Source organism: Mesocricetus auratus, unplaced genomic scaffold, assembly GCF_017639785.1.
Source record: "Mesocricetus auratus isolate SY011 unplaced genomic scaffold, BCM_Maur_2.0 Super-Scaffold_100015, whole genome shotgun sequence".
Taxonomy (NCBI): Eukaryota; Metazoa; Chordata; class Mammalia; order Rodentia; family Cricetidae; genus Mesocricetus; species Mesocricetus auratus.
The window spans coordinates 42,138,692-42,147,189 of record NW_024429198.1 but is presented as its reverse complement, the minus strand read 5'-3'; the positions used below and the strand labels follow the sequence as shown (position 1 = coordinate 42,147,189).

At 46.7% G+C, this 8,498-nt stretch overlaps 1 non-coding gene and 1 pseudogene across 1 annotated transcript; both read right to left on the bottom strand.

Moving 5' to 3' along the window:
- Window positions 1–542: 542 nt before the first annotated feature.
- LOC121144262 lies at window positions 543–1,551 on the bottom strand (annotated as a pseudogene).
- Window positions 1,552–8,154: 6,603 nt separating this feature from the next.
- On the bottom strand, window positions 8,155–8,285 carry LOC121144440. Its single transcript, XR_005881791.1, has one exon. It is a non-coding gene; the product is annotated as a small nucleolar RNA SNORA3/SNORA45 family (small nucleolar RNA).
- Window positions 8,286–8,498: the final 213 nt, after the last annotated feature.

Sequence of the window (8,498 nt, the reverse complement as noted above, 5' to 3'; positions counted from 1 at the left end):
TTGTGTTTTGTTTTTTGAGAGAAAAATCTATGCTCTACGCTCCCAGTAAATTGCAGGCCTAGAGTGCATGTTACTAATTATAGTCATTATGTGGTACATTTTACCTTGAGAATGAATCCATCTTGCGTAACTGAAATTTAGTGAGTGTCCTTTGACCAGCATCTACCATCCCTTGTCAATCACCATTCTGCTATCTGATTTTGCAAGTTCTATGCCTTTTGAATCCCACGTGTAAGCGAAGTTATGCTGAATTTGCCTTTCTGTGTCGGGCTTATTTCACTTAGCATAATGTCCTCCATGATGCCAGACAATTTTTTTTTCTTGTTTTGGTTTTTCAAGACAGGGTTTCTTTCTTTTTTTCCTTTTTTTGGGTGTAGTGAACTTTATTGATGGTATTCAAGAGAGCAGGGCTCCCTAAGCCCCTCCTTTATTCTGGGGGTCTGGGATGGAAACTGTGAGGGAGATGACCAGTGTGGGGTTGTTGGACAGGGACTGCTCAGCAGCCAGGGCCTCTCTCTTGCTCGAGTCCTTGCTGTGGGTGGATGGTCCAGGGTGGGTCTCTTACTCTTTGGAGGCCATGTAGGCCATGAGGTCCACCACCCTGTTGCTGTAGCCTAATTCATTGTCATACCAGGAGATGAGCTTTACAAAGTTGTCATTGAGAGCAATGCCAGCCCCAGCATCAAAGGTGAAAGAGTAGGAGTCACTGTTGAAGTCACAGGAGACAACCTGGTCCTCAGTGTAGCCCAGGATGCCCTTCAGTGGGCCCTCGGATGCCTGCTTCACCACCTTCTTGATGTCTTCATACTTGGCAGCTTTTTCCAGGCGACATGTCAGATCCAGGACGGACACATTGGGGTTAGGAACACGGAAGACCATGCCAGTGAGCTTCCCGCTCAGCTCTGGGATGGCCTTGCCCACAGCCTTGGCAGCACCAGTGGATGCAGGGATGATGTCCATGGCCATCACACTGCAGCTTCCCAGAGGGGCCATCCACGGTCTTCTGGGTGGCAGTGATGGCATGGACTGTGGTCATGAGTCCTTCCACAATGCCAAAGTTGTCATGGATGACCTTGGCCAGGGAGCTAAGCAGTTGGTGGTGCAGGATGCATTGCTGACAATCTTGAGGGAGTTGTCATACTTGTCATGGTTCACACCCATCACAAACATGGGGGCATCACCAGAAGGTGCAGAGATGATGACCCTCTGGGCTCCACCCTTCAAGTGGGCCCCACCCTTCTCCATGGTGGTGAAGACGCCAGTAGACTCCACAACATACTCGGCGCCAGCATCACCCCATTTGATGTTGGCGGGATCTTGCTCCTGGAAGATGGTGATGGCCTTCCCGTTGAAGACAAGCTTCCCTTTCTCAGCCTTGACTGTGCCTTTGAACTTGCCATGGGTAGAGTCATACTGGAACATGTACACCATGTAGTTGAGATCAATGGGGGGTCATTGCTGGCAACAAATTTCCACTTTGCCAGAAGTGAAGGCAGCCCTGGTAACCAGGTGTCCAATACGGCCAAATCCGTTCACTCCAACCTTCACCATTGTTTCTCAGGAACAAGGCTGGCACTGCATGAAGAGATGCGGCTGTGTCTAGACCAGGGAGGAACAGAGAGCCGACAGGGTTTCTCTGTATTGTTTTGGAGCCTGTCCTGGAACTCGCTCAGTAGACCAGGCTTGGTCTCGAACTCATAGAGATCTGCCAGCCTCTGCCTCCCGAGTGCTGGGATTAAAGGCGTGCACCACTGCCCGGCTTTTGAAAAACGTTTAGACTTATTTTTGTTTTATGCTTTACCTTCTTATGTATCTGTGCATCACATGTGTGCCTAGTATCTTTGGAGGCCAGAAAGGGGGTCGGATCCCCTGGAACTGGGGTTACAAATGGCTGTGAGCCACCATGTGGGGGATGGGATTGATCTGGATCCTCTGGAAGAGCAACACGTGCTTACCCACTGAGTCCTCTCCTCAGCCCAATAGATCCTTTTCTAAATCCAGTTTAAAGTATTTTATATGTGTGCTATCGAATCCCACTTATATATCCCCAATTTTGGAAATAGAAAATCTTGGCTGAGAGATTGTTTCAGTTAGCACTCACAAAGTCACAACAAGAGGCAGAGGTGTGCCTTCACCACACAGTGCCTACAGTCTTCGGTGCTCCAGACAAAACGGAAAGGATGTGAAGCTCCAGCCTCGGTTTCCTCACCAGTGTAAGATGGGGATGCTATCTACCGGATGGCTTAGAAAGACTTTTGCAACTTTACCAGATAGCACACCAATAGGCCGTATTGTGGCAAGATAAGCAAATGTTTGCTGTAACCCAGGAAATCTCTTTAGAGCCCTTGGGAAGAGAGTTCTGAAGTCCAGAACCTTTACCTAGAAGACAGACATCTACAATTCAAAGACCTGGGCTTGGCCGCGGAAACCATCACCCTTTGCACATCTGAATCGCTATCAATAACTTGTTGCTGAATGGGCTTCTTTGCTTCAGGGGTGACACTTGGTCAAACAGGATATTGTTTGTTTTCTGAGACAGGGTTTTTCTGTGTAGTTTTGGAGCCTGCCCTGGAACTAGCTCTTTGTAGACCAGGCTTATCTCAAATGCACAGAGATCGGCCTGCCTCTGCCTCCCAAGAGCCGGGATTAAAGGTGTGCGCCGCCGCCGCCGCCGCCGCCACCACCACCACCACCACCCCGTAGGGAAATTGTTGTGTGTGTGTGTGTGTGTGTGTGTGTGTGTGTGTGTGTGTGTGTGTGTGTGTGTGTGTGTGTGTGTGTGTGTAAAGAGGTCTCTATGAGTCCAAACTTCTGCTTTCAGATGTTCTTTTTTTTTTGGTTTTACGAGACAGATGTTCTTACAAGATGAACAGTTGGCACCAACCTACAGGAAATATTTAATTGGAATCAGAAGGTGCTGGCTCCAACGGCCTTGTGTTAGGTTGGCTTTTTTTTGTTGTTGTTGTTGTTTTTTGGTTTTTCAAGACAGGGTTTCTCTGTGGCTTTGGAGGCTGTCCTGGAACTCGCTTGGTAGTCCAGGCTGGTCTCGAACTCACCGAGATCCGCCTGGCCCATGCCTTTGATCCCAGCACTTGGGAGGCAGAGGCAAGTGGATCTCTGTGAGTTCGAGACCAGCCTTGTCTACAGAGCTAGTTCCAGGACAGCCTCCAAAGCCACAACTGTCTTGAAAAAGCAAAAAACAAACAAAAAAACCAGAAGAAGATAGGTATTTTCATCTAAGTCAAATGCTGAAAAAAATGAGAGCCTCTTCAAGTTGAAATCAAGATGAACTGACTTTTCAATCTTTGGGATTCAATTCTCAGGAGATAAGACGAATCAATTCTTCCTTTTACAAAGCTCCTGGGAAGGATATGATGAACTGCACTGTTCTATGATTCTCTAAGCTCCTGCTGCCATTCTGCTTTAGGCCATTGGTTTCCCAGAGCTTTGCAGTCATCCTGAGTGCCAAGAGATTCCCCCAATATGCTCAAAGAATTTGGTATAGCAGGGTGTAACGGTATAAGCCTGTAACCCTGGACTTAGGAGGCAGAGACAGCGGGAGAAATGTTAGTTGCCGTCCAGTCTGACTTATAATAGTGAATCCTAGGTTCTGGACTACAGAATGAGGCTTTCTAAAAAAAACCCAAAAAGGACAGGGTGGCCCCTGTGGTAGCAGGCAGGGGACATGGCAGTGGTGGGGGTGGTACATGCCTATACCTTTATCACTCACAAGGCTGAGACACGAGAATTGTGAGTTCAGGAATACAGAACAAGATCTTGCCTCATAAAAACAAAAAGCAAAACAAAGAAAAGGGCTGGAGAGCTGGCTCAGTCGTCAAGAGCACTTGCTGCTCTTGCATAGTTCTGTTTCCAGGACCCACACGGTTGCTCCCACCATCCATTGCAACTCTAGTTCCAGGAGATTCACGCCCCTTTCTGACCTCCATGGGCACCAGGCACAAATGCGGTACACTTAAATACATTCAGGCAAAATATTCAGAGGCGCACACAAAATATAAAAATAAGTGCATTTAAAAAGAAATAAAGACAGTCAGATCTTAGTCTAGAGAGAGCACTTTGGTAGGAGGGGTGTGTGTGACCAGAAGAAGAATGTCCCCTGGAAATTCTATCAAGATAAGGTTTCCTTGTCCTTGAGCAATCTTGGTCCATGATGATGGTCCCCCTCCCTTGGTGTCTAGAGTCTTCAACTCTATCTCAGCACAGTCCCCGGATTGGGTCTCCTTTCTCCAGAACCAGCAAACCATCCCCCATCCTCTTTCCCCACATCCTCTGGGAAGCAGTGAGAGCACTGTCTGATAAGCCTATCTCCTCTGAGAAGAAGGTTTGCATATCTCAGGACCCATCCTTGGAATATTCAGTTGTAGAATACACCAACCCACCTGCCTCCATTCCAGCACAATGGTGAGTTTCTGGGTATTGATGCTTTGTGGCAAAAGTTCTTCCCTCGGGCTACCTTAGAAAAGACTTCCACCAGAAGAAAGCAGATCGGAAAAGGCCTTATCTTCGTGGACTTCTCTATGGCACGGGATAAACTACAGACTTGCATTCAGTAACTTCCCCATCCGGGAGTCTACAGTTTACAGGCTGAGGACTTGTGCGGGCTTGTCTTTCTTGTAATGATTCCCTAGACTATTTGGGACAGCACCTATTGACATAGCGTTGACATTGTGCTAGGTGATTTAAAGTGTACAGGAAAGGGCAGACTTCTCTGTAATCCCAACACTTGGGAGACACAGGTGGAAAAACTGGGACAAATTGAAGGCCAGCCTAGGCTATCTTGCAAGTTCTAGTTCACTCAGGGCTATATAGGTGAGGTCTTACCTAAAAAGCAAACAAAAGCCAAATATACAATAGCAACAGCATCTTTCAATAAAATATATGGGAGGTTGGTGCCGGTTAGATGCCTCCAAGGGTAAAGGCACATACCAAGACTGAAGACTTGAGTTCTAGCCCTAGAACACACTCTGAGGAAGGAGAGAAACTATTTGAGTTGTCCTCATATAAATTATAAGAAAATAAATGCTCCCTCCCCAAATAATATAAATAAAATGTAAAACTACACAGGATATGTATACACTACATGCAAACATGTGCTCCCACTCTGACTCAGTACTTTTTTTTTTTTTTTTGGTGTTTTGAGACAGGGTTTCTCTGTGGCTTTGGAGGCTGTCCTGGAACTCACTTTGTAGACCAGGCTGGCCTCGAACTCACAGAGATCCGCCTGCCTCTGCCTCCCGAGTGCTGGGATTAAAGGCGTGCGCCACCAAGGCCCGGCTCCTGACTCAGTACTTGTCCAACCACATTTGAGATCCCTGTCAAGTACAATCCCACTTCAGAGCCTTGGCATGTTTGTTCTGTCTCCCTGGCCTCTTCTCCCAGAAGGCTCTATGACTCAGGTCCTCACTTTCTTCATCAATCTCTCACCTTTTGAGGAGAGAGAGGGAGTTTTTGGTTTGTTTGGTATTATTGCTGGTTTGTTTTCTTGAAACAGAGCGGTGCTATGCAGCCTTAGCTAGCCTCAAGCCCTTCCCCACTATATTGCAGCACCAGGCTCTAATGTCTCAATCAGGTTTCTCCTACTGCCCTAGTTTATAGTGCACCCCGATTCTCACATTTTCTAATCTGTTTTCCTCTGTATCATATGCCACTGTATAGCTAGCATACAAATAATCCTTTACTTTGTTTATTTTATGTGTCTCATTGTGCTTTATTGAATGAGGCTCCATGAGGGCAAAGATCATGTCTGCTCACTCTGTGGTCTCCAGTGCTCAGAACAAAGCCCAGCTACTCAGCACTTAGCAGACCATAGCCAGGCTCCATACAGGGACGCGTAAAATGAACACCTTTCATTCCATGTCAGGACTGATACTCACTGGAGTGGGGTGGGGGTCAGACCATGTCACTTGTGAATCATTTCTTCATCCTTTCACTAGCTGGATGACCCTGAGCAGGAGGACACCCTCATCTCAGGATCTTAAGCTGTCACCATTGAAGGAGGAATGACGATGTGTGCTTGTATAGCTGAGACATGGCACAAATGTTCTATCCAACCTATCCAAGCTAGCTAAGCCAACCCTGGTAGTGCAGACCCACCGTCTGTCACTGCAGCTCCTTCAGAGGCCGAGGCAGTGGGATCGCAAGGTCTGCCTGGGATAAGAGCAAGCTCAAAAGAAAACCTGAATAACTTAGTGATCTCAGTCTCAAAATAAAAAGTGAGGAGGGCTGGGCATGGAGCTCAGCTGTTGGGAGTGTTTGCCTAGCACAGATGAAGTCCTAGGTTCGATTCCCACTACCACATAAACCAGGTGTGATGGTACATATATATCTGCAATCCCAGCGCTTGGGAGACAGGGGCAGGAGGGTGAGAAGTTCAAAGTCATCCTTGACTACATAGAGTGTTCTGGACCAGCCTGGGCCACATGCTACATGGAATAGTGAAGAAGGGAAAAAATGGAAGGTCTAGACCCAGAATGTTGGTGTAACATCATAAACCCAGAACTTCGAGGCCAACCAGGGCAACAAAGGAAAACTCTGTCTCAAAAACCACCTAAGTAAGTGCTAGCTGTGTTACCATGCTTATTGCTGCTGCTTTTATTATCCTGAAGTGTCCTGATACCCAGGGTAAGAACTTTGCAGCCCCTTCAGCAGGAAGAAAAAGCTTTTCATCATCAGCTAACAACGGGAAGAGTGAGTGCTGAGCTCACTGAACCCATCCGTTCTCCAGCCAGGCACGGCTGCTCACATTCGTAATCCCAGCACTTCGGAGGCTGAGGCAGGAGGATTTCTTGGACTTTGTAGCTGGCCGAGGCTACACAGTGGATTCCAGGCCAGCTTGGGCTAACGAATGAGTCCCTGTCTCAAGCAAACAAACAGAGTCAAGGGTATGATTGCGCACTTGAAGTCCCAGTATTTAGAAGTAGAGACTAGAAAGCCAGGAGTTAAAAGTCATCCTGAGCTATCTAGTAAGCCTGAGGCCACCCTGGGTTACATGAAACCCTGTTTAAAAAAATAATAATAATATAAAATAAAGAAGCTTCTCGTTGTCACGATGGTGAAATGAGCCATCAATCAGTAAGTTCCTGAGAGGAACAATAAGAAGTAGGGCATGGAGACATGGATCTACAGTTCTAGTACTCAGGAGGCTGAGGCAGGAAGATTATCAGCCTGAGCTGCAGAGGCACCCTGTGTCAAAGATACACACACAGAGGGATGGCCATAGCTGAAAGCAGAAAATTGTTTTCTTTCACTCCTGCTTTCTTTCTCCTTATTTTGTTACTCACATTTATAAAATAACATAGTGTGTGTGTGTGTGTGTGTGTGTGTGTGTGTATATACAAGAGTCAATTCTCTCCTTCTTGGGGCTTGAACTCAGGTTGTCAGGCTTTGTAACAACCACCTTAACCCACTGACCCATTTCATATACCCCAGTTTTGTGGTAGTTTGTTAATTTGTTTTAAATAGAGTATCCTACAGCCTAGTATGACTTCATACTCACCAGATAGACAAAGATGAGTCCTTGAACTCCTGATCCACTGCCCCAAACTCCCAAGTGTTAGGATTACAGACATACACCAACATAACCCAGCATGGAGACCGTCTTCTTTTTCTTTTCTGTTCTTTTCTCTTTTTGTTGTTTTTGTTTTTTGTGTGTTTGTTGAGACAGGGCTTCTCTGTGTAGCTTTGGAGCCAGTCCTGGAACTCACTCCATAGACCAGGCTGGTCTCAAACTCTCAGAGACCCACCTCTGCCTCCCCAGTGCTGGAATTAAAGGCGTGCACCACTACTGCCTGGCTGAAAACTGTTTCCTAACCACTGAGCATTATAAAATCACCTCTCTGCTTTGATGAACTTTTCTTCTTTCAGTGAGGTTTCTCAAGAACACAACACCAGACACTTGACTTGAAAGATATACTTTAGGTGGCATGTCAATCAACATCCATGTCCACGTTTATTTAATTTGGTGTATATGCATGCAGATGAGTCTATGCTATGCCATGGTTCTGGCACAGAAATCAGAGGACAACTCTCAGGATTCGGCTCTCTCCTGCACCTTGTGCAGTTCAGGGTCCTTAGCCGTCTCAAAAGCGCCTCGAGGTCCCCTCACCCTACTTTGCCTCTTTGATTTTTTTCCTTACATGTTTCTGATCTGGGAACTAAGATGGACACTAAAGGCCCCTGCCAGAGAGTCAAGACCAGCAGATGCTCTTTGAGAAAGCTAGCACACCCGAACAAGCACCGTGTCAGGGTGGGACTCCGGTCTCAGTGGCCAAGCATCACTTTTTTAGAAGATAATCCAGTATGCTTTCTTTTTGATGCTGTGTGCTGGAAGGATAAATGATAGAGCCGAGTGCAAAACATCCTTAAATGCTGATTTAGTTAGATGGCAATGGATCGATCAGGCAGGCAGGAAGGCAGGCAGGCAGACAGCAAGTTTGTAGGTAGCAGGGACGCTGTAACTAGGGTACAGAGAGTTGAGT